Genomic DNA, 26,090 nt, shown 5'->3' on the forward strand with positions numbered 1-26,090 from the left:
CTAATCCTCCTCTCCAAGCCCACAAAAAGCGTTGAGACGTCCCATCCTCCGAAATGTTCCCATCAAATGACATCTACTTCATTTGAGAAAACAGAAAGTCTAAATGGGCCAATTTCCAAGAGATGGATGTCTCTCTAACCAGTGAATCTTAACTCATGTGGGCTTTTCTGTCCGGTTTTTCAAAGACGTTTTAGAAAATGAGAACTATCCCAACACAAACTCAACAAACTGAAAAACAACGATAATACAAGGGACACTTCATTTTCTTGTGTTCAAGACAAGAAAATCCACTTAGAAATCAACGCCAAGGTGTTTTTCTGTTTGTTTCTTTCCTCTGTTCTAATAACCTCAAATACGGAATCAGGTTTACAAAAATAAAGAGGAACGCCAGAGGGAAGGAGGTGAGAAAAGAAGGAAGCAAAGAAGAAAAGAAACAGGGAGAATAAACCAAGGACAAAAGGAAAAGGTAAGAAGTAAATTAGATGGTGAAGGAGAACTATTGTGGAGTACAGGTCTCTGGGACCAGAGGCGACCTTGGCCATCACCCAGGTTTGCTGGCTCACAGTGACCACGTTTCTTTCACTTCCCTCTATCAAAGAAATCTACCACTGGGGACCCATCACTCCCAGGGTTCCCTCCTACTGCCGAGACGAATATTTTACTTCCTTTCTCCCCACCCTCTGGGACCCTCAACCAAACCAGAAGACCTAACTCTAGGGTCCATTCTAGTCAGAAAAATCTAACGTGCTCTTAAAAAAAAAAAAAAAAAAAAAAAAAAAAGGAAGCCACAGGGTACAGGCAAACCTGTCCGAGGCTTGCCCGTGAAATTCCTTCAGGCTGGCAGCCCCCCAGCAACTCCACATTGGCCCATCTCATTTGGGGGAAAAAAAAAATCTCTCTCTCTCTTACCTCAAAGGAAAGTAAAACCCTGGTCATGGTCATGTGAAAATATTTTATAGGTATCCTTTAGCAGGCTTTAAATGTTGAAACCTAAAAACAATATTTGCTGTTTTCCCTTTGAAGCTCTAACAAAGCCTTTGTTTTAGATTTACCTTGAGTGTGTGCAATAAGAGTTAATAATCAAATCCATCCCAACCCCCACAAATGTTAAACAAAAAGATAAAAGAAATGCAAATAGCTATTGTCATGGAAAGTTAAAGTACCTGTCTGTATTTTTAAGTGAAAACTATTATCTCTATCAATCAAAATTTAAGAATACAATAGCGCTAATCACAGAAGGTGCTCTGACGGAGTTACTTTTCCTCATAAAAAAAAGTATTTTTCCCTTTAAAAACCGAGCATAAAAGTCATATACTTACAATTAGATGGGGTATTTGTAATTTTATTATTAAAAACCTTCAGCAGCCTCACTGTTAAGAAATGCTTCTAAGTCTCTAGACTGATTTGTACCTAAGAAGACCCAAGTCCCTACATATTTTAATAAGGTTGATGAAATTTTATTTAAATTCTCACAGTTTCCAACCTGCGGGGGAACAGCACACTCTTCTGTTGAAAAGAGTTACTCAAACAGAGGCAACAGTTAACCAGTAATGAAAACTCCTTTCAGACCCTGGACACAATTCCTGGTCTCTGAAACAGCTTTACAGAGAACATATCTTCCTTGGACGGGCTCATCCTTCTTAATTGTGACAGTTTATTTTTGAAATTGTAACACGATTTCTACCATCATCCCCCAGAATGATCCAAGTACACAGGACATCCATTTTTCTCTCTCTCTTTTTTTTAATTTACTTTTTTAAAAAGACTGGATGAGACCCCAGATAGAAAAACAAACAGCTCCAGATTAAAATTCCTAGAGCAAACAGTTAAGCCAGGATGCCATTATGCAGGCAGAGCCTGGATGGAGGTCTCCTCCACCGTGGGGCCAAGAGGCTGTCATCTTCCCCCCACCCCCCAGCAAGATCAGATTTCCTTCCCTCCCGACCGCCTCTCTGAACATCATGGCCAACATCTCTAGTGTGCTATTAATATCAATGAAGAGACGATTCGATTTCCACTGAAGAAAACCCTTCCTATTCCGGCACAGACCTTCGGGAAGGACCCTGGCCCGGGTAGAGACAATACAGCAGCGGAGTTGCACTGCTTTCTTACAGTTCGCTCTAGCACACTGTTTGAAGGCTTTTAGCAAACAATGGCAGCATTATCTCCAGGATAGTTACAAAACAGGATTTGTTAGGACAAAGAATAATAAAGCTGTTCTCTCTCCCTCTCCTCCCTCTCTTTCTCTGTTTTTCTTCCCCCCAGTTCGCCAGAGCCCTTCTCTGCCAGTCAAAAATCCGGCAGGGTTTCCTAAGAGGCACCTGTACTTGTCTATTCCAGGGCAGCCAGCAACTGACAAGGGCCCAGGACCCAGGACTCTTAAGAGCTGCAAAGTAGCCCCTCAACATTTGTAAAATGAAACAAAAGTATCAGCCTTGGCTTTGCATACACTTACCCGTTCATCATGAGGAAGGAAAGCTTTGGGGCCGGAGAGGCAATTTTCACACCACGGAAGAAAAGTTGAGAGTTTGTCAGGGAGAAACTACAGGCGCCGGGAAGGGAAGCCCGCGGGCTTTCAGGGCTCCCAGGCTGGCGGCTGTGTGAGGAAGGACTGAAGGTATGTGGGCTAAACACAACAAAAGCCACTGCCTTACTCTAGATTAAATATGCAGGAAGAGGCCCCTTTGCATAAACACAAACACTCAGCAAATGAATAACTGGCTCAATCAGACGCCCGCTGTGCCTTCTACCTGTCCTCTCTCTGACAGGAGACACCGCCTGTTCCAGGGGACAAGGACTAAACAGGAGACAGTTAAATGTTCTGTTGCTATAATAACAATTAAAATGAATTGCATTCATTAGTAATTAAGAACTCACTCCTGGGGCGGGGGGAAGTACGGAGTGGCAATGGTGGTGGTGGGGTGGATACAGTGCTATTGTTGCTTCTCCAGCTACTCCAGAATCAACTTGGCAAAAGACCCACCGGCGCAGTTTTACTGTGGCTTGCCTCAACACCTCTCGTGTTCAATAAGAGTTTTAAAGAATCACATTTTTTTGGCCACAATTTAAGGACAGAAATATCCCTCTTATTTCTCTGCTCTGCCACCTTATAAACCAATCCTTGTGAGACTGTGTCTCCAGAAAGCTCTGTTTCATATATGTACAAATATTTACTTATATAAAATATATACACATATATGCACATTATATACATGTGCATGTATATACTCCTGCATATAGTATTCACACCTAATTAAAGCGAACAGACCCCAAAACAGTGTCATTTTACACTCTTGAGTTCACCAATGATTTAAGAAAAATAATGAGTCTTCCAAAAATACACCCCAAATGCCTGCCTTTCAAATGCCATCAATCCATGACCACTCATTTAAAAACATTACCCATATATTAGGAAGAATGCTTTTAACTGAGTGCCCTTAGCCACTTATAATTTCAATTAAATAACATAATTACCATCAACAATTTTCTCCATTTCGGCAGAAAATATGCCATACCTCAACATAATATGTCCTCAGAACTGATGAATTTGAGCAAGAGGAAAAATATGCAGGCGCTAGGAATTCACCTCTGCATTTTCTCCGCCTATGAAATCAACCCACACTCACCTCTAACCTCTTACTGTATGTTCCAGCTACGTGTTGGTCTTAGTAACTTAATTATTTTTTAATAACTTTTGCAGTATTAAATGATTTCGATTGAAACATAAATAAGATTATGTTCGTCTGCTTCCTTTTAATGCCACACAGTACTTTGGGGGCAAACCCAGCACTGCTTTTCTCTAGGCTATGTCTCCATTATTACTTGGACTAAAAAAGGGTAGGTTACAGATCCTTCACAGCATCAGAGGATGTACCACGATTATGACGGACAAGCGAAATAAGGTAGGTGGCTTTCTATTTCCAAAGGAGGTTTTATTTCATGAACACTACACTATTTCCTCGCTGTATCAATCTGCCCCCAAACCAAACGAATATTACCGGTGATTGTTTAAAAAAATGTTTTTGCAAACAAACGAAAAAGCCAATCTTAAACATATTTTATTACAGTAGAACATGAAGAACAAAGAAAATTTAAAAATTCCCAAAGCCCCCCAAAATAAATGCCACATTCTTTTAAGGGAGGTCTCAAAGAATCTAAAGATGTCCATTCTGTTCCCTGTTTTGTCTTGAAATGACCTTCTAGATAAGGTGTTGGATAACCCACTTCCATAGATGATAGCCATCTAACCTTGATGCAAATAAACCATAGAACAAAATTTAATCGGTCTATCACTGTGAAAAAAGCCTTTGTCCATCCCAATGGAGCTTCTAATGACTGTTTTGGCAGTTGTGGCGGGTAGTTATGCTTCCCAGCTCATCTATATCTCATACTGGTTGAGCAAGCTAATGGAAATGCTGTTAGTGGAATCCAATATTAATGCTCTGTATCGTGCAAACCTGGATGCAACTGAATATATTATACAATTATAGGTAGTATCTAATTCCATAGGTATTAGATACTGTCCTCGAAATTAATATTTTAATGAGGAAAGTGAAATAAAGACGACAGGCCAGGTAAGGGATCCATGCATTGTGGCCCAGCTAAGCTCCTGGCTGCCAGAGTGCTGGCTCCTAGCGCAACCAGCACAGACAGAGGGATTGTGACAAAAATCCGTATGCAAGCTTTAGATGCTGAGTGACACATACTGATGCAGAGTCAAAGATGTCATCCTCACACAAGCACCATTCGCTGTAAGCTTGAGAGAGAATGAAGGGGGGGCAGGGGAGGTGGGGGTGGGGAGGAGTTGCAGTGAGACCTCCAGAAAATAAACAGGGTGTACAGTTTCAAAGGCTGCAGACATAGACATTTCATTGTTCAAGCCAATTATCAGTGGAAAATAATAACAACAGATGGATTCAGAGTCACTGACTTTTCATATGCACTTCATCTCGGCGGAACAGATGATGAAACGCGAGAGCTATCTCAAAAAGGCAAAACATCTTTCAGTAAAAGAACTCTACAGTCCAGATGGGGACCTTCTAAGGCTGCTGATTATCTTCTTATAATGTTGTAAGATAGACTTACTAAAACATTTCAAGAACTGATCAGATACGATGCGTACAATGGCTTCATTATTGGATGGAGTTGCCTCAGACTTGTGACTAAACCAGCCAGAGAGTTCAATAAGGTTAGGACTCTAAGTTTCCTGTTTTCTCATCATGGACTGCAGGTTCCAACTAAAACTGGAAATCTGTGCACAACAGGAGAATAAACCATCACCCAAGGAGCTTACATTTGTGCTCTTCTTTCATGTGAGCAGAGGAGGGAAAAAAAAAAAAAAGATAAACTGGGACTGTGAAAAGGACATTAAATTATTCGGAAGCATTCCATCGAGATGGGGGGGGGGGAGGACTCCAAAGCAACTCCTTACTAAAAGTATGCAGTGATAAAATAGCATCCCTTATCTGCAATTAGAAAATCTTCAATATCCCTTGCCATTGGTGACTGTACAGGAAAAAATATATAGAAATTTCAGTGCTGGTGGGATAAACAGTTCTAATAAATACCAACCAAAAATACAGGCAGAACCCACCCACCAACCCCAAAACATTGTCACTTAACTTAAATATCGCCAAGTCAGACTTGCAGATAAAACATGATAGGTAAACCACAACCTGCCAGGCTGCTATAATAGAAAAAGTTAAACTCTCTCATCAGTAAGCCTCATCACTACTGGAATAATAATGTATCTGTTCTGTCTCCATCCATCTATCCATCCACCATCCCCTTCCACTTTGAGAATTTTGCAAAACTCTTCTCTAAATTGAAATATGGGTGAAATCATTCTAAGAAAAAAAGAAAAACTTATCTTCCTACTATTTACTAACATGCTTAACATTTTAAAAATATTTTTATGAACACACTGTTGACTTCACAAGTTTATAATACAAATTAAAAAAAGAAAAGAAAAGAAAAAAAATTTTTTAGAGCTAGGCTTTTCTTTCAAAGTACTCTGACAAAAGTAAATTTGTAGCAGAACATACAAGCACAAAGAAAATATCGCCAAGGGCCAAATTCTGCAACTGCTTTAAGAAGCAAACAAGAACACAAAAGATGTGTAATGCAACCATCTGGCTCTCCTCATACTTTATCAATGCCTCAACTTTATCCCCCACCCCCTGAGCCAACCCACACCAATGCCACAAAACCAAATGGCTTCACTTATGTTTCCTGCACGGCAAATTGACACAACGCCCTTAGAATGTAAAAGTTGATTTTTACACATAAACTAGGATCTTAATATTTTTCCCCACTTGAATGATTTTGTTGCCATTGTTACTTATTCAGAGGGGGGCTTCTTTGATAAACCACTCAGAACTTCATGGTGAAAAAGATGTTTCCCCACAGATCTATGTGTGTAGGCTCAAAAGAATCCCCCTTTTTGAAAGCTTCCTCTCTGCTATTCTGTTTCCTGTGATCATCAGACACTAGAGGTGGACATCTCAAAAAAGAATCCTCAAATTATTCCAATTAAACCTTTATTTCCGTTTTTGCTCTAACGTGTAGACTGTATCTCTCATTCGTTATTTGAAATAACCTCACTCATTTTTCATCGCCGTCCTTAAACATTAGCAAGCTGCCCAGAAGTTTTCCTTATTCTGCTCATTCTACATTTACTGAGCCACGACTGTGGTATCGGGAATGTGCACGATTATGAGTGATCAAAATCATCATATTCCCACAGGACAGCAGAGACTGCCTGTTCCATTAAGCCAGGGACTCCACATTTTATAAATCGTTCCCAGCAGGTAGGCTGAAGCTTTGTATTTATGTATAAACGTATTTGGGCCAGCGGGTACAAGAGATGTCTGAAAAAGTTGTGGTGCATCCGGAGTCAGCCAATTGCTTTCAAAGGTTTGAATTAAGACCTCACCTGGATGAGTTCCCATTGTGGTGCAGCAGAAACAAATCTGACTAGGAATCATGAAACTGCGGGTTCAATCCCTGGCCTCGCTCAGTGGGTTAAGGATCCAGCATTGCCATGAGTTGTGGTGTGGGTTGCAGATGCAGCTCAGATCCCATATTGCTGTGGTCTTGGTGTAGGACGGTAGCTACAGTTCTGATTGGACCCCTAGCCTGGGAACCTCCATATGCCCTCAAAAGCAAAGCAAAAAACAAAAAACAAAAACAAAACAAACAAAACATTTTGCCTTTTAGGTTAAATCAACATAGCTCATCATAAATGGGTCTCAGAAAAAGACAACGGTGAAAAATAACTGTCACTGGGAAAAGAGAAAACCTACAGACCAACTCCTCTCTCTGCTTTTTTTGCAGGGGCAGGTTAGAAGCAGGGATCCCGAGTCAGGCAAGAGCTTGGTTGGAATCAAGACTCACATGGTGGGGACCATGTCTGGTTTATGTCTCTTTTCTTGCTGACAGTGGTTTCCCCTGCATCCCTCTCCATGTTCTAATCTAAGAAGGCCTCGGCTGTTTTCCCCAGGGGCTGATTTCTGGTCCTCTTGTGGGTGTTTCTGCCTGGGACCACAGAGACTCCTGGTCTGGAGGGTGGCTGGTAACCTTAGGACACACACAGTGAATCCAGCCACTGGGTGAGGGATTCCGCTAATTGTTTAAACCTGCAGTCGTGTCTGGCCACCAGTTGGCAGACACAACTTGTGGCTGACGACCAGGCCTAGGTTAGCACAGCTGGAGCCAGATGACAAGTTCTCGGAGATATTCTTCCCGTGGCCACATCTGGCTCCCGGCGGTTCCAAGCTGTGGCGAAACATTTTGTTTGGTTTTTCTGGGAACGTTTAGGCAATAGACAAAACTAGTCAGAATCATCTCGACTCTGTGCATTTCAGTTGGGGACAAAATATCAAAATATCAACTCCATGAAGGCAAGCACTTCATCTGTCTTGCATACATGCTGGCTCTTAGCACCGAAGAAGAGTAGCTATTTACGGTCATTGTTCTCTAAATACATATGGAATGAACACCATGGACCAGTGTGGGAACTAAATAAAATCAAATCTGTATCTCACTGCAGCTCCTATATTCTTATCATTCTATGTGCAATGGCGAACACTCTGGGTGCACATAGAAAAGACCCACAAAGGAGCTTCAGAATTCAACTTTCCTGTGGGCATGTTGACCCAGAAACAAAGACACTCAAGAATGAACTCAGGAGTTCCCGTTGCCACTTACTGGTAACGAACCTGACTAACATCCGTGAGGACGCAGGTTTAATCCCTGGCCTCTCCCCGTGGTTTAAGGATCTGGCACTGCCATGAGCGGTGGTGTCGGTCCCAGATGTGGCTCAGATCTGGTGTTGCAGTGGCTGTGGTGTAGGCCAGCAGCTACAGCTCTGATTTGATCCCTAGCCTGGGAATTTCCACGTGCCGCAAAACGCAGAAAACAAAAACAGAACAAACAAAAAAGAACGAACCCACTCACGTGGTCACTCTAGCTGGGAGGATCTCCCAGGGATCTCTCCCTGAAAAGCACCTACTTCCAGTATTACCCACATTCTGACTTTATTAGTCCTTAAACTGCAAAACTTGGCAGTCATCTGCCCACCGTGTTGCAAGTGACCCGAGAGTAGCCACTTACCTTTCGGCCACCAGAGTAATGTCAAATGATGAGGCAACTTTTCCTGGCTCCTTTTCAGCCCATTTCCTTTCCCATGCCTTTCTTCCTGAATTCTTGGACACTTGCAGATCCCAGCTTCCATCTCTAGGCTTTCCCAAAGCTCCCCATCTCTCTAGCTCCCATTAGAAATACACTGAGAAATACTGGTGTGATCAGAACTCTATGGGGCTCATCCTCTTGGCTCCTTAGCTGGAAAGGTCTCTGATACATACAGGATGCTCCGTTAACACTGAGGCTGGGGACCCTGTAATACTGATAACAGTAAAGTGCCACCCAATGCCCCCAGAACATGGCAAAGGAGGAGGGACATTTGGTAGAAGCCCAGCATGGCTGTTTGCCTGTGACACTGCTTCCCCAATACAGAGAGTTAACGTTCCTAAAACAAGAATGGCTGAAACGGGCAGATGACTTTGACAAGCTCAGCATATGGTCTTCAACGAGGCAAAGCTACTCAAAAGTGCACTAGATGAAGCTGTTGCCTGAACTCGCTCCCTTTTCTGTCATGTAAAGCAGCAGGGGTGGGGGTGGGGGTGATTCTTGTCAGCTCAGTGGAAGTGTCTGAAAGGAGCACTGCATCCACTCTGGGGAGCTGAGGCTTCCCGTTCCCAGTGGAAGGAACTGCTTACCTCGTAAAAAGGTGTGCCAGGAAGACCCCAAAACCTCCCCCAAATACCTCCCCTCCTTTGTTCCTGGGTTTGGAATGACTTTACAAGTGGGAGAATGCCTTTCCACCATCCTACAATTACAATGAAAGGTGAAGAGAATCCAGAGAGAAGCAGTACAACAGGATTCAAATGGTACCCAGTCCTAAGCTCAGAAGCAGCAGTCATGTGAAAACAACCAAAAGAAAACAGAAAAAAAAAAGTAATTAGGGAAAAACAGTGATGGCAGGGGGTGTGAGTGGGAAGGCCCAGGGTGTAGGTGATAAATATCGGTATTTCTTCAAACTTCCTTGGACTGCTTCAGTTAAAACTCAGTATCATAGAAATTAGTATCACGCAGTGGAGTTGAGTCTAGGCTAATTCAGACCTTACAAGCACAGATTCAACTCTAGAAATTCAAACTTCAGCTCTGCTGCTTATGGGCCTTGTGAATGGTTCCTTGAGTTCTCTGTCCCTCCATGTGCTCATCCATAAAATGGGCTTAATTCCAGTACATGACATGCTTTCGAGGAATAAATTCATGAACATACGAAAGCGCTTAGGAAAGTGCCTGGCACAGAGTGAGTGATAAAGAAATGATAGCCACTGTTATCCTAACCAGGGAGAAACGTAACTTAAGTAAATCTAAAACTTCCCACGCCTCATTTCTGTCATCTCTACAAGTTGCTGATGATACCTGGTTTTGTGCCATCCAACAAGTTGGAAAAAAGAAGAAAACGTCTATCAGATTCTAAACTTAACACAGTGCTAAAATCAAATCAAAGCATTTATGTTTCTCCCTTCATATTAACTGGAGAATGGTAGATTTAAGACTGGGGTCTCGCCTACCTCAGCAAAGGGTAAATCATTAGCTACAAGAGAGCTACAATCCAAGCTAGCGTCAGCTGCTTGTCCTGCCAATGACCAAAAAGGACTTTGGGGTGATGTTCTAAGAAGGAAAAAGAAAGATCTGGCCTGAAACCCAAAGGTAGTGAAACACATTTTCTTGTACTTTTCAAGTCTGCGCATATAGATTCTGTTACTGATTTAGGATCTTAAACAGTTTGTTTATTTTTTAAATGCCTTTCAGCTCACCTTTAATAACATGTTTCTTTGACTTGGCTGAACTATGCCTCAGAAGAATTACAAGCGGGAATACGGCTGGGTGAAAGGTTCAGTGAACTAATCCACACCTGGTCCATGTAAAAAAAAAAAAAAGGCTCATATTTTCCATATAGAAACAAGTCTCTTTATATGAACCAGGCTTTCTTTTACTTAATTGCTAAGGCACTTTCCACACTGCACAATCTTTCATGAGCTTCTTCAGTGGGGTGGGGAAAAGGCCAAAGGACCCCCAGCCAGTCATAGCATGGAGCTTTATCAGTGACAGAAATAATAATGATGATGATGATAATGATGACGATGCAAAAACCCCATTTAGAATAGGAAGAGATTGATTTATTTTACCAGAATTCCCTTGACCAATGACAGAAGAACAGCTCCCCCAAAACATCGGGGATCAAATGAGATGTCTTGGGTCCTCGTGACCAACATTCAGATTTCTTCTACACTCATAGTGTGGTCCACACTTTCAGGTGGAGGGAATAAGGCATAGATGAGTAAATCTCAGCTGGGAGAAAAGTACAAACACACTGTGAAAGGTACCTGTGAGGGAGTGGAGATAAGGCAACATGCCCCCACCTCCCCTGCAAGCAGATTTAGCGTGTGACTGAGGCCATGCAGGTGGTGTGTCCCTGACAGCAGGGACAGGAGCCTCAGACTCCTGACAAATGTGGAAAAGCAATGGCTCACGAATGTGGCTATTGGAAACATCAATCACATCAAAAGGAGGTTGTGGAGCTGGCTCCTATGAACAGTGAGGGGGCAAGAGAATGGATACAGGAATCACAAGTGTTCCTCTAAGTTGTGCCAGCCTGTCACATCCAAACTAGAATCCAAACAAGTTAACTTTCTTCTAGCAAGTTATTCACTTCAGTGCTCCAGACATCAGGGTTTTTTTCCCCGCTCAGCTTTATTCCTAAGCAAACCTCTTTTTATTATATTTTTTCCCCCAAGAATTTGGAAGATGCTCTAGTCTTTCTTCTCTCTCTCTCTTTTTTTTTTTTTTTGACTGACCCATGGCATATGGAGTTCCTGGGGCTGGGATAGAATCTGAGCCAGAGCCTGACCTACGTCACAATGCTGGATTCTTCATCTACTGCGGAAATCAGACCCACATCCCTCCAGCTGCAGAGACACTGTCTATCCCATTGTGCCACAGTGGCAGTTTCCTAAGAAAATGTCTTTTAATCAACTCTGGTTTGAAATCAGTCGAAAAGGAGATTTTTCCACATCTGAGATAAGAGGAGGCAAAGTGAGTAGAAGATGCATTTCAGGAGGCAAGAGAGTGTTTCTACTCCTGGTTTTGCCAGTAATTCTCCACTAGAATTTGGTAGACTCCCCTCATTTCTCCAGACCTCAGTGCCCTTGTTGGGAAGAAGAGTGAGACTCAGGATGATGTTCATCTGGTACACGGTGGTCACCTGAAGGAGTTATTCAAATACTGAAATACTTGTACACAGATGGAAATAGCCTCTGCCCCCAAGCTATCCAATTACACCCCTAGCCACTCCCCTGAACCTCCTAGGATCCTCAGAGGCACAGAGGAGACCCCCACCCTTCACCCCCGCTGCCCACCCAGCGCCATGCCTTGTGTCCATCCTGGATGGCCAATACTTTGATGTACCTGTTACCCACACTGACTGTGAGCCCACATGCTCCGAGAGGTCCTTTGCCAAGGCTCTGAGGCAAGGACCACCAGGACCAGCTTATGTATGTATGGAGGAAGCCACTACTTGGGGCCCAGGGAGAGACAGAAGGGCTGGGACAAGCCGAACAAGAGACATGAGGGACTCGCCTTCTTCCCCAAGTCACCTCACTTCTTGGGCACACCTAGATGGGCGCCTGCAGTCATGACGGCAAATCAGTGGAATCTCAGGGCCAAGCCTTAGCTAAATTTATTTTCAAAATCTGGAAAGAAATATATCATTGTGAAACAGCTCTGCCAGTGAAAGGCTGAGCTGCGAGGGAAATTACGAACACATGTAATCAAATTATATTTACCATGGAAATTTCTAAGAGCTCAGACTTGCTACTCTGCTTTTACAACTCTTTAGGAAAAGGAATATTTCTCTGTCCAATGTTCCAAATTTCCACAGCAGAGTTGAGGCATTATACATGCTGAAATCTATGGGAAAGGGAAAAAAAATTTCCCATTATTGTTGTTTCCTTTAACCCTCCAGACCTTCTTTGCCACCATTACTCAAAAGCCACTGCAGCATTTTGCTGGCGGACATGACGCCATGCTGTCACTTGATCAGGTGTGGGGTACCACACGGTATGAATAAATACTTATCCACAACCGCATATTAAATGGGAATTTGCAAAGGCGAGCTCCAGAGACAAAGACGTTTCTATATAGAAATATTAACTAAGAATTTAAGTAAATGGCCCCACTGGAAAAAAAAAAAAAGTTCTGAAGTAGCAATATAAACTATATTTAATAGCAACAAAAAATATTTTCCTTTTGGGAAAGCAATTTGGGCTTCTCAAAGTTACTGCCTTTCACGTGACTTAGTACAGTATGCCTCAATGCTTTCATTTCCTAAAACACAGATGCTAGGCCGCCCACCCCATTTCTACCTTGTGAGAGTCAATTTTTTAAATTCATCTTCTTCCAAACACAATACGCAAATAACCCCCCCACCACAATTGTTATTTCCTTAAGCGCTTGAGTATCTCAAGTCCCAAAGCACATATGTTCCCAAGGAAGAAAGACAGAAAAAAAAAAAAAAGGCTCTAGAACTAATACACAATGAAAAATAAATTTAAAGCAGCCTTCTGGTCTGACATAAGAATATAAAAATGATATGAGCAAGAACAGCTTAGTTTACATACTTTTCAGTCACAGCTGCTGCTCTAAAACCACAATACCTTTAAAATGACATTTTAAGGAAACAGATACGGCATGGCTATACCCATAGCTGGATAAAGCTAACGCTGAGCTCAAGGGGCTTCTCTCTTTATCACGCTTCCTTTATATAACCCTGCACAATTAAGAGGAAAAGGGTGATTCACTTTTCAATAATGTCACGATAAACCGAGTAAATTATAAATAATTTGACCCCACAGGATTTTTTTTCCCTTTAAAAACACCAGACTCCAACATCAAAACAGAGTTTCGAGGACAGAAGGAACACGTCCCCTCTTCTTGGTTAATATTTAATTGGGTGCTAAAGATTTCTTGGAGAGACCTCTGCACCTCCAGTGACAGGCGCACAAGAGGCTCCCATTTCTGCAAGAGATGCAGGCCTTTCCCTGAATAAAGGAAAATAACATACAATTAAATCAGACTATTCAATTAATAAATTACTTGGGTGGACCTCGCAGGCCAAGTCCTATTTAATTACATAATTTAAAAAATATTTGCACATTGCAATCACCGAAATTGGCTTTGAGGTTTCATAATACACACTTAACACTTGAGTTAGAGAACAAATTTATTTAATAAATGCAGGCCTAAGAGCTAGAAGGCCGTACCACTCACACTGCAAAATCACTTAGCACATCCTCAGAAAAAGCAAATAAACTTTTCCACTATTTAGACGTGGGCTGCTGTTGAATGTCAGGAGAGGCTGGCTGACTTTCTTTCTTTTTTTTTTTTTTTTGCATTTTCTCTGTCATGTGTTGCCTGTAAATCTGACCATTTTGAGAGGTAATTAGAATAGAGCTAATGGACAAAATGGTTCCAGTTAAAGATAAATTAAAGATAAACTAAGGTGGAAGATGTCAAGAACCCAGCGGTAAAAACCTCTTCAGAGTAAAACAAAGAGAAGTCGTATTACCCTCCCATTTTTCACTTCTTGGAACAGCAAAATACACCATAAATTAACGTGGTTCCTGAGTGTAAAGATATGTTCCATTAGGAAAGCACACACAAATTCAGGGGTGAGGAGGACATTCATAAAAAGGATACAATTACACGGTGTCCAAGAAGAGGGCAGAAACATTTTAAATGGACTGTATTTCTTATGGCTGTATTGTGGGCCATGCTACTGCCATTCGGTGAATTTTCTAGAAAACCACTTGACCACTTTGGCACCACAACTTGTTTTGCCTTCACAGTTTGATGGAAATCTTTGTCAGACACAGACTTTCAATAATCATTGCATACTTTATACCCACAGCAGCCTCGGAGCCTTTTCAACTGTGTGGGGCTATTTACCCCCAAAGCCAGAGACCACCGAGACAAGGCCGTTATTTTTGCTTGTGGGTCTTCAATTGCTGTCACGTATAACCCAGCTGGCAGTGCCTCCACGTGCCTGTTCTGTTTCCTTCCCAAAGCCCACAATGGGCTGCTAACTGCCTGTTAGAAAGACATGGAAAGTTCTAAAACAAAAATGTTAAAGAAGGTTTACGTAGAAGATTCTGCTGAGACCTTGAAATCTCTGTTACAAAACAAAACTAGGAAATTCATCTCTCAATCCCCTTTGCTATCTTCCTCTACACAAGCTTCTGCAAAGTATTGTCTCCACTCGCGGTGTCCTTGTATTCACGTTCCACACCTCCCTGGGCCCTCACCATGGTTCTGCTGCCAAGGTCACTCAGTTCTAGGTCTCTTCTACTGTGGTCCACTGGCTCCATGTGCCCACCTCTCTTCTCAAATCCTTCTCCTCTCCCAGGTTTCTCCCTGGGACCCTGGATACCCATGATCTGCCAGCTTCTTCAACACCAAAGCCTCTTCCCATGGTTTTTCCCTCAGTGACCATTACCGCAATCCTCCTAGGAAGTAAGGCCAACCACTATGGAGGCCGCTTTGCCGTCACCTCCACCACCTCCAACAACCAAATCTGCTCTGTGTTTTCTTTTTCTTCATCCCACTCAAGACTCACTGGCCCACACAAGAGAGCCTCAAATTGACTCCTGCAAAGGCCTTCTGGGGGCTCTCTCCCGTCTTTGTACTTGCTCTCCCAAACCTATCTATACTGAAGGCAAACTCATTCTTGTAAAATGCAAGCTTTCAAAGCTTTTTCAATTCTCAGATAGCCTCCCTCACTCTCATTTTACTATTTTTGACAATGGGAGACATCTCAAAATGGATGGAGATGCTAACTGCAGGCTTCCCAGATGCGTATCCACCCCTGCTTACAAAGTTCTTCGCTTCCTAAGGCCCAGAAAGTCAAGATGAAATGTGCAAAGTTACTCAGAAGATCCCCGGGCATATGGAAGTTCCCAGACTAGGGGTCAAATCAGAGCTACAGCTGCAGGCTTATGCCACAGCCACACCAGATCTGAGCCACATCTGTGACCTACACTACAGCTTGAGGCAATGCCAGCTCCTTAATGCACTGAGCAAGGTCAGGGATTGAACCCACATCCTCACGGGTACTAGTCAGTTTGATAACCTGCTGAACCACAACGGAAACTCCAGAAGGTCTTTCTTAATGCTGGTACTGCCTGGCCTTCTGGGTGCACCTCGTGCAGCCCCTGACTTTCATTCTACCATCAAGAGATGATTAATAATATACAATACTATATTTTCACCCACCCTGAAGCCTTTGCATAGACCACTGAACTCTCTGCCCCATTTCTCCTACAGAGGTCTTACCTGTCCCACATAACTCAGGCATAAATAGACGCCACTTCCTCTAAGAGCCGTTCTCTCATCTCTCATCTGCCCCTGTAGGTGGTTCCATTTGCCTTCCATGCTTGATCTAATATAGCAATGATTCCATTTTATCATAGTGCTTTGTCTATCAACAGTTTCTCCTTGGAGTTCCCGTGGTGGCTTAGTGGAAAGGAATCTGACTAGCATCCATGAGGACGCATGTTTAATCCCTGGCCTTGCTCAGTGGGTTAAGGATCCAGCATTGCCATGAGCTGTGGTACAGGTCACAGGCACGGCTTGGATTCTGCGTTGCTGTGGCTGTGGTGTAGGCATGCACCTGCAGCTCCAATGACCCCTAGCCTGGGAACCTCCATACGCCACGGGTACGGTCCTAAAAAGACAAAAAATAAAAATAAAGAGGTACTTTTATCCTGGTAATCTGGATGCCCATTCTATTGATCTATCTTTTAAAAATTATTTTTATTGAAGCAATAATTGACATAGTATGATGACGATGATGATGACGACATGACATATTATTATTATTATTAGTTTCAGGTGTATAACTAATCTCTCTCCTGGAAAGAATAAAGCTGATGAATTGTACAAACAAGATCAACAACAATTCTTTGATTCCTTCATCAAAACCACCCTTCTCCTCCTTACTTCCTCTCCTCACTAAAATCATTTAGCAAGGTGAGGCCAAGCAGATTGCATCTGCTTGGTATTTGTGCACAACTCCAAAGATTAAAAAAAAAATGTTATCATGGCTGATAATTATGTGAATGACTGAGACATAATCTGAATAAAAAACCTTAGGTTCCCTTGAAGTAAAATCACTTTACTGTCCCTAATATACTGCACAGCAAATAGAATGAGCAAGAAAGCTATAAGGACTTAATCAAATAGACTTCTTATAAATAAGAATTGAGATTCACTATCCACCAAAAATGCAATTACCCTCCCCCTACTAACAGCGCCCTAATTTAGACTGTGCACAAAAAAATAAATAAATAAATAAATAAATAAATAAATAAAAGGAAGAAAAGAAAAGCTTTCAGGTTATAAGACAATTTTACATTAAGGGCTAAGATTAACCTTAATGCCATTCTCTCTCCTGAATCTGTGGTCTGCAGAACTTCAACTTTAATAATACCATCATGCATCCCACCATCACCAAATGCAACTTTGCAGTCACTCTTCCCAACAGTGTAAAAGAGCAAGTCATGATGGGTCAAACTCATTAACGCCAATCTTTGGCAGATTTGGTAGTGGTGTAAAAACCAGAAACCTGGTACGAGCCAACCACAGTCTCAGATTCAAGAAACGGCATGACTTAAGTAACGAAAGAATAAAAGCCCATCTCCACTAATGTGAAAATGACCAGGCGGGCTATTAACAACTACCAAGGCCACAAAACATTCTCTCTGGGATTCATATTTTCAGAGACCTAGAACTAAAACTACCAGGAAAAAAGTGTGTTGAACAGGGAAGGAAGATTTAAATGAAGGTGGTCAAAAGGTACAAACTTCCAGTTTTAAGAGAAATAGCTACCAGGGATGCAATATACACCATGATGAATTAACAACTGTGATATATTCTACATGACAGTTGATAGGAGAGTAAATAAATCCTATGAGTTCTCATCACAAAATTTTTTTTTATTCCTTTAATTTTTATCTATATGAGACGATGGATGTTCACTAATTGTGTCATTATTTCATGATATATTACATCAAAGCACCTTAAACTTATACAGTGCTGTATGTCAATTATATCTCAGTAAAAGTGAAAGAGAAAATATGAAAAATTAGAGGAAGAGAGACATAAAAAAAAGAAAAATGTGTTTATGATGTAATCAAAGATAACTAGCAGAGATAATTAGATCTTATTTTTCATATTTATGACTTGGCTGAGTTTTAACTTTTCTGATCCTCAATTTCTTCATCTGTCAAATGGGTTCATGAGACCCTGGTGAGAGGTAAATGTGACTGAATGTATTATGCTCATAGGTAGGGCTTTAGTTTGTGTTGAGGAGTATAAACTAGAGAAGAGAGTAATTGTTTTCTTCTTTTTCAGTTGCACACACAGCACATGGAAGTTCTTGAGCCAGGGATCGAATCCAGGCCGAAGCTGTGACCTATGCTGCTGCTGCAGCAACAGTGGATCCTTAACCCACTGCAACACAGTGGGAACTCCACAAGCGATTTGTGATACAACCACTTTGTCATGCATCCAGTCATTTAGCAAATGCTAGTGAACACTACTCCATGCCAGGCTGAAAGCAGAGAAAAACAAAATGAGGTCCCTACCCTCGAGGAGCTCACAGTCAAGATCTGTGCTGTCCAAAACAGTCTTCTGCAGTCAGATGTGAAAATTTTTAATGAAAGTTAAATGTAAACCAAAAATCCAGTTCATCAGTTGCACAAGTCACATTTCCAGTGCTCAATAGCTATGTGTAGGTGTCAGTCATGTGTTGGCTACCATACTGGATAGTGCAGAACATTTTCACCATCACGCAAAGTTTTATTGAATAGCTGTGGTCTACAGGAGCAACACTGAGAAGTACACAGGTAAATTTTACCATACTCCAATAGGCAGTAATCTGATAACAGTAAGGGATTTTATAATGGAAGTGATTTTCTTGAAAGACAAGTAGGTTTTGTTTTTTAGGAGCAGAATGGGGAGCCAGGTGGAACCACAAGTACAAAGGCACTTCAGGAGGTACTGAGGTTCTAAGTGGATTAGGACGCAACTTGGGAAGAGATCACAGCCCAAGTAAGAATCAGGACCTAACTCACAAAGAGTGACCTATTGGATGTGTATTACAGAAAGCTAACCATGCAGTGGTTGTCAACTCTGGAGATGCACATGACAACTCTTCTGGAAAGCTTTTGAAAATGCTGGTGACAGAGCTCTAACCCCCACTGAATTAAAACCAGTTCTGGGCATGGGACCTAGACTTCATTAAGCCTTAAAATTCCCAAGTGATTTACATGCAGCCAGGGTTAAAAATCAGTGGAGATGACCAAGAACTGACACTGTGGTTAAGCTGAATGAAGAAGTACGAGGAAGAGTCTACTGCAATAGTCCTATCAACAGATGGCAGGGAACCTCACTTTACACAGGAATAGGAAGAAGAAACACAGATATTAGTATAATTTTCAAAGACAGAATTAATACAACCTGGAAACCAAGAATATGAACAATCAGAGAAGGAAAAAATGTAACAGCTTCTAGCCCTTGGCAAAAATGACCAAGATTAAGCATATAGAAAATTGAGTAGGTTTAAGAGGCAAAGAGTAACAATTAGCTTAGTTTTTTAGAGCCACTGCCTGCTAAGTTCTGCAGAGCATCTGGTAGAAAAGTCCAGGAGGTCAGAGGAACTAACTGCCCGGATTCTACAAGAGGAGGAGGCCAGAGAGTGGGGCACAGAGGACTCGTGAAGAGTGCTTGCAGGATCCATACAGAGTGAATTAATTTCCTTTAAACTTCAACAGGAGAGAAGATACACTCTTTGCAAGTCCTGCTCTATCTCCAACTATTCCCCACTGTGCATCAAGGTCCCCATCTTCCTGGCATCACCAACAACCCACGAGCATCCTTTCCAACACCACTTACTGGTTGTATGACCTTGAACAAATCACTGTACTTTCTGGGTCTGCACTTCAGATTCCTAACACTCAAAGAAAAGGATGAACTAGAACCAGTTGCTACCAAGGGGCCCTTCCAATTTGAAGACTCTACAGACATATATATTACCTTCTGAAGAGCCGAAGTTACAGATACAATTTATAATCATTTCTAACATTTATATATGCATCAATTTGTATAACATATTCACTTGTATTCCTGAAATGTTATCTAGCCCTGAGATATATTAATATAATTTCATAAATTATATAAATTCCAAAAAATTACATAAATGTATATTCTTTGTCTTAAACTTGTTCATCAAAAAGACACAGTCAACATTTTGTTTAGTCCTGAATACCAAATTTTTGTGCTTTTTCCTTTGCCATGCTAAAGTAAGGGGTTGCAAACTCTAGCACCTACTGGGCCAGAGGATCATATTAATGAGTGAAGCAGTCCCGAGGACAATGATGAACTCTAGCTCCCTACCTCAGCTAAAGGGGGCAGGGATTACGCAGCACCACGCCACAGCTGCCATTTGGGGCCATGGACCCAGTGTTGCTTCAGAAACCCTCATTGTTTCACGTATAATCTCTTGATATTTAAACCCTGGCAACCAACACAAATCATTTTAAAATGCTGTGCAGGAGTTCTCATTGTGGCTCAGTGGAAACGAATCCAACTAATATCCATGAGGACACCGGTTTGAACCCTGGCCTTGCTCAGTGGGTGGGGATCCGGTGTTGCTGTGAGCTGTGGTGTAGGTCAAAGATGCTGCTTGCATCTGGCATTGCTGAGGCTATGGTGTAGGTCAGCAGCTGTAGCTCCAATTCAACCCAGAGCCTGGGAACTTCCATATGCCACGGGTGTGGCCCTAACCACCCCCCCCCCAAAAAAAAAAGTTTTTTAGACCAAACTTGGCCCAAGGCTGTCAGATTGTACCTGGTCCCAAAGTACACCATCCTGCGCAACTTTTAAACCTGAAAAACAGAACGCATGCACAAAACAAGAAAGAAGGCCTCTTAAGTCCCTATGATAGTTCGGAGCATTGGGATGAGTTTAAGCAAGTCAGAGCAATAACACTAGCCTAGGACTTGCAGCCACCTTTATCCTGAGTGCCTATAATGAAATCTACAAAATGCATTCATTGTTATGAAACATCTGTGTGGAGTATGAATGGAGAAGAGCACACCTGATAAACGAATTCTTCATGTACCAAATATCAGGTGGACTTTTAACACAGCGAGGTAAACATGTGATAATTCATAGTCTGCTGATAGCAGCCAATATCCCCCAGGGCATTCAAAAGAGAAAAATACTTTATTTAGCAGCAATTTCACTCTATTTCTTGCTTTCAGACAGGGGGAAAAAAACTCTTCTCTTTTCATTATACTCTTGATTTTATTTTTGTGTGTGAAGTACTAAGCAATCTGGCACACATTAGCAGGAAGAGGCCAACCGTACATGGAATATACTATTACCCTCATTCTCAAAGCATGATGAAATGCGATCTTCCGCTACCAGATCACCTTAAAACCACTGCAACACTGTGACTCTGCCAATAGGAAGAAGTTTGTATTGAGGAAGGTTGCCCTGTGCTACCCAGTGGACTCAATGGGGGAGAAATCCATGAGAGAAGGCAAAAAAAAAAAAAATAGGCAGCAGCCCAGATGGAAAATAACAATTCAGTAACAACTGTGATAAACCTTCCAATGATGCTCAAAAAAACACCTGGTAGCAACCTGGGTTTTGAGTTCCTGTATAAGATGATTGCGATGGCAGTGGTGATGGCACTCTGGCTTGTAACACAAACCCTGTAACAGTTATTCAAGACAGGAGAATGTGTTTTTAAAGAATGGGAAAATGTAGGGGTGGGTTTGGAGCCAGGTATTTTAGCACATGATTTCCGCTGGACTAAGTAAAAGGTAACAAAAGCTTCCTCTTTAAATTATCTGCCTTGAGAAAGCCTTTCTTGTCAGGCTCACTAGGCTTATGTCTGAGGTGGGTCAATAGAAGGCATGAGTTTTATACAAATTCCTAAATGTTGCTAGAGGTAGGGAGGAAAGAAGCCAACAAAGGATGTAGAAGTTGGGGAAGTAGGGTTGTAGTCAGCTGTCTGGGACAAGAAGGTCTAAATGAACTCTAAATCTGGAGGGACCCATATGAAGAGTGGAAAAGGGTGACAAACCACACCAATAACAGCAGAAGCAGGAAGAGAAGGGATAATTAGAAATCAATACTTCTTCATGTGTCCCAGGACCACAGTGTTCTTATTCCCATTTAACAGATGAGGAAGCAAAGGTCCAGCAAGATAATGAGCCCCAAGCCATATAGCTAATAAATGGCATAGCCTAGATTTGAACCCGCTGTCCTTTCTAGAATCCAGTATCTTAACCACCATGCTTCACCCACTCCCAAAGTTGGAGGCCACAAGGCAATACTGAATGAAAGGAGGTAAAGAAAAAACCAGAGGTGAAAAGACAAAGGATGACTTCAGAAATTCTTGAAAGGGCTGAGTCTGGTGGGTCCAGGGGAGGAAAAACTGAAGAGGGAGGAAGTGACAGCCTTGCTGTCACTCCAAGGAGAGAAGTGAGACAGACTGATTGTACTGAAATAGGTTTCCTGGCTGCAACATAAAGGTCACTTGCTTTCCTTCTCAGTTGGCCAACTGCAAGAGGATTGAAATATGTTTAAAAATGTATCCACAAGTCATGAAATCTGTCCATCAATCAATTTCACAAAGTTACCAACAGAGCAGATGACCTGCTGTAAAGGGAAGTTCCATTCTATCATGCGTTTCTACCATTGACAAATAGTAGCTGAATCTCAATGTATAGCTAATTTAATTCTCACTTTTGGATAATTATAATTGGCTCTTTCAAAATCAGGTACACACATATGTTTTCATTATCAGGATGTAGGAACATTTTTCTGAGTCAGAAAAGTTCTCCCAGGATATTGCTCCAAGCTTCTATGCATGGGAGAAGACCATACAAGTACCTCAAACATTACATTATTATCCAAAGCTTATGCTACAAAGTCTGTTCACTGGCATTTGAGCTGTTTGAAATTATTTTTCGCTGATGAACTAAGTAGTGTTGAAGACACATGGTTAGCTGAAAAGATTATGAGTGTCAACACCTTGGAGTCTTACACACTGAGAACTGCACCTAGAGTCTAGATAATCTGATATTATGAGAGAATTAGCTATTATTAGAGAATTTTTAGAGAAAATCATGAGAGAATTTTCAATTAGAAAGCTGAATAATTCTTGCACCAAAACAGAACAATTTTCTCCTCATACCTTTTCATATTAGATACTTGCTGGAATATGTGAGGGCAGCAAAAAGAGGCTTCACGGGCTAAGGTGGGTAACTTTTCTGGGCTTGCTTACTGACATATTTATGCCCATACAGCAGAATACTGGCTGAGACATGCTTTCAGTGCCACATGCCACAGAACAGTGAGAGTGTAAGAGGAGAAATTGCATAACCTTGTCTCCTGTTAATTATGGTAGCTATCATATTAGTCAAAATTTCTGACAGTTTTGGAATGGCCAAATTAGCTCAATTTGGCTCTTAATATCCTCCACCTATTTCTGATTGGGTTTCTCTGATCTGATTATCAGGCCGTAGTCTCTAATCAGCTGGAACATGATTTAATCAACCCACTTTGTTGCAACTGTTGAAACAGAATGGATGATCCAACCAAACACTGAATTTCCTTTCACACTGTCTAGACCTATTAAATGTCACAATGTATTGCTGCCCCAGGGTATCAGGCATCAGAAACTACAAAAACAGCCAGAAAGCAATTAACAAAATGACAATAAGCACTTACCTATCAATAACTACTTTAAATGTAAATGAACTAAATTCTCCAATCAAAAGACACAGACGGGCTAAATGGATTTAAAAAAAAAAAAAAGACAAGACCCATCTGTGTGTTGCCTACAAGAGATTCACTTTAGATATAAGATACACACAGAGTGAAAGTGAAGTGATGGAAAAAGATTTTTTCATGCAAATGGACACCAAAGAGAGCCTGAATAACTACACTTATATCAGAAGAAAATAGACTTTAAAACAAAGTCGTAAATAAGAGACAAAGAAGGGCATAATTAAAAGGAGTTAATCCAACAAGAAAATATAACATTTGTAAATGTTTATGTACCCAATACAAGAGCATCTGTGTATATAAAGCAGATATTAACAGACAGCAATAAAATAGACCACAATACAACAAAAACAGGGGACTTAAATATTCTATTTTCATCAATAGGTAGATCACTCAAACAGAAATTCAGTAAGGAAACATCAACCTTAAATGACACATCAGACCAGATGGACTTAACAGGTATTTATAGAACATCTACCCCAAACCAACAGAATATACATTCTTAAGTGTACATGGAAGATTTCTAAGGAAAATAATATGTTATGCCACGAAATAAGTCTTGATAAACTTGAAAGGATTTAAATTATAGCAAGCATCTTTTCCAACTATACTGGTATGAAACTAGAAATTAATAACATGAAATAAACTGGAAATTCACAGATAAGTGGAGGTTATACAACATGCTACTGAACAACAAATGGGAAAAAGAAGGAATCAATAAAGTAATGAAAAATATCTTGAGACACCTGAAAATGGAAATGCAACATAACAAAATTTATAGAATGCAGCAATAACAGTTCTAAGAGGGAAGTTCAAAGAAATAAATGTCTCCCTCAAGAAACAAGAAGTCTCAAACACCTAACTGTATGCCTTAAGGAATTAGAAAAAGAAAAACTGAGGCTCAAAGTTAGTAGAGGGAAGGAAATAAAAAAGAATAGAGTGGAAATAAATGAAACACAGATTTAAAAGAACATAGGAAAGATCAGTGAAACTAAGAGCAAGATATTTGAAAAGATAAACAAAATTGTCAACATTTATCTAGACTCACCAAGAATAAAAGAGAGGACTCAAATAGTATAGAAATGAAAAAGATGTTACAACTGATACCACAGAAATACAGAGCATACTAGAGACTACTGTGAACAATTACTCACAAATTTAAATACCTCTAAGACAAAAATTCCAGAAACATAAAACCTAGTAAGACTAAATCATGAAGAAAGAGAATTTCTGAACACACTGATTAATAGTAGAAAATGAAGCAGGCATCAAAGAACTCCTAGTGAACAAAAGTCAAGGATGTGATGTCCTCACTGGTGAAGTTTACCCAACATTCAGAGAATGATTAATACCAATCCTTCTCAAACATTTCCCCACCACCCCTACCAAAAAAAGGAAGAGAAAAAACAGACGGAACTCTTCCAAACTTATGAGATTAGCATTACCCAGATACTGAAACCACACAAGGATGCCACAAGAAAAGAAAATTATAGGCTAATATGCCTGATAACATAAATGCAAAAATCCTCAAAAAAAATCAGAAAACTGGGAATTCCCATCTTGGCACAGTGGAAACAATTCCAACTAGGAACCTTGAGGTTGTGGGTTCGATCCCTGGCTTTGCTCAGTGGGTTGAGAATCCAGGGTTGCTGTCACCTGTGGTGGTAGGTTGCAGACATGACTCAGATCTGGCGTTGCTGTGGTGGTGGTGTAGGCTGGCAGCTACAGCTTCGATTCGACCCCTAGCCTGGGACCCTCCATATGCCGTGGGTGCAGCCCTAAAAAGCACTATATATGTATGTATACTTAACAGGTATTTATAGAACATTCTACCCCAAATATATATATCAGAAGACTGAATCCAATAATACATTCCACCTCGATCAAGAGGGATTTATTCAGAGGATGCAAGGAGGGTTCAATATCCACACATCAGTCAATATGATATACTACATTAAGAAAATGAATAAACATCAGATTATCATCTCAATAGATGTAAAAATACATTTGACCAAATTCAATATTCATTTATGATAAAAACTCACAATAAAGTGGATACAGAGGGAACATAAATCAACACAATAAAGGCTATATATGGCAAGCCCATAGGTGACAGTACAAAAATGGTGAAAAGCTGAAAGCTTTTCCTCCAAGATAAGAAACAAGACAAGGATGCCCACTCACACTACTTTTCTTCAACATAGTATTGGAAGCCTTAGCACAACTGAGCAAGAAAAATAAAAGTTATCTACACTGCAAAGGAAAAAGTAAAGCTGTCACTGTTTGCAGATGACATGAAATTATTTATAGAAAACCTTAAAGATGCCATCAAAAATTATTAGAACTAATCAATTAAAAAACTTGCAGAATAGAAAAATCAATATGTAAGAAATCTGTTGCATATCTATACACTAATAATGAACTATCAGATAAAGCAATTAAGAAAAAAAATTCTAGGAGTTCTTGTTGTGGCTCAGTAGGATAATGAACCTGACTAGTTTCCATGAGGACATGGGTTCAACCCCTGGCCTCGCTCAGTAGGTTAAGGATCTGGCATTGTCATGCGCTTCAGTGTAGTTTGCAGACATGGCTCAGATGTG

The 26,090-nt window shown here is 41.0% G+C and overlaps 1 protein-coding gene across 4 annotated transcripts in view; it reads right to left on the minus strand.

Moving 5' to 3' along the window:
* FOXP1 (forkhead box P1) overlaps positions 1-26,090 on the minus strand; it is a 620,675-nt gene that overhangs the window by 345,159 nt on the left and 249,426 nt on the right. The window contains exon 1 of one of the 4 annotated variants that reach the window (XM_047779141.1): positions 2,456-2,648. The exons of the other annotated variants lie outside the window; for them this stretch is intronic. The gene's annotated coding sequence lies outside the window, so the exon portion shown is untranslated. Of the gene's footprint in view, positions 1-2,455; positions 2,649-26,090 lie in introns of those variants that run through there. 4 annotated transcript variants of the gene reach the window in all.

Source organism: Phacochoerus africanus, chromosome 1 (assembly GCF_016906955.1).
Source record: "Phacochoerus africanus isolate WHEZ1 chromosome 1, ROS_Pafr_v1, whole genome shotgun sequence".
Lineage (NCBI taxonomy): Eukaryota > Metazoa > Chordata > Mammalia > Artiodactyla > Suidae > Phacochoerus > Phacochoerus africanus.